Source organism: Vombatus ursinus, unplaced genomic scaffold (assembly GCF_900497805.2).
Source record: "Vombatus ursinus unplaced genomic scaffold, bare-nosed wombat genome assembly UNPS02014822.1, whole genome shotgun sequence".
NCBI classification, from domain to species: domain Eukaryota; kingdom Metazoa; phylum Chordata; class Mammalia; order Diprotodontia; family Vombatidae; genus Vombatus; species Vombatus ursinus.
Genome location: NW_020954600.1, coordinates 3,053,991 through 3,055,185, shown reverse-complemented (window position 1 = coordinate 3,055,185; position 1,195 = coordinate 3,053,991).

Genomic DNA, 1,195 nt, shown 5'->3' with positions numbered 1-1,195 from the left:
CCCAGAGCAACAGATCAGGAGTATGGATGAGGAGAGTAGAGAGGAGAGGACAGTAGCAAGGACCCAGGGAATAAGGACAAGGAGGAGTCGTCTGTTTAGGATTAGACGTTCATATATTTACAGCTGGAAAGGACCTTAGGAGCCTCCTAGTCCAATACTATCATGTAACTGATGAAGAGGATACTACCTCAAATGCTAACGGAACGGCCCTAAGCAATGCACTTTAACTCTCTTGGCCTGTTTTCTCCTTTGTAGAAATGAGCATTGGATTTGATAACCTCAAAGATCTCTTCCAGCCCTAAACCTATGATCCTATGATTTACCGGTTTTGTGACCCAAGCCACTTAAGCTCTCTGAGTCTCAGCTTTCTCCTGTGTAAAATGGGCATAATTATACCTCAAGCACCTCCATCACGGGGTTATTGTAAAACTCAAATGGGGTTATGTATGTGGTTCAGTAGAAAGAACACTGGCTGCCCGGGTTCAAAGCCTGCTCTGCTGTCATTGAATCCCCCTGATCTCCATTCTAAGGTCCCTTCCAGACACATATGTGTTCTACCGTTAACATTTTATACTCAAAGGCGCCTTTGAGTGTTAGCAACAATATTGAGTGTTTTAAGGCCTTCCCCCCTCCCCCAGCTCTAAAAATCTCTGCTTAAAGATGGGCAGTTTGAGACAACCAAATAGAATACTGGATCTAGAGTTTAAGTCATGCATTCAAATGCCACCTTTGGTGCTTGGTACTTGGGTGACTTGGAACAAGTCACTTAAACTTCCTGGGCCTCAGCTTCCTCACCTTTAAATTGAGGGGGGAGGGATGGACCAGATGACCTCTGAGGTCACCTCCAACTCTAGACCCAGCATCTTATATAATACCTCTGTACACTTTAAAAATGTGACAATACTGTCAGCTAGGATTATGGCATAGCTCTGAAATGAATACAATGGGCACTCAGATCAGTAACCTCCAGGGTAGAGGGTGTGATAGGGGCATAAGAGAGATCCTGACAACGTGCTCTAGCATGTGAGGACAGAGCAAGTACTCTGATGGTGGAGTTTAAGGAAACCTTCACAGAAAAGGAGCTAGGGTTTGAAGAAAGAGAAGGATTCTGAAATACGAAGAGGACAAGTGAAGGTGCTCCAGGAATGGTGTGTGTGTGTGTGTGTGTGTGTGTGTGTGTGTGTGTGTGTGTGTG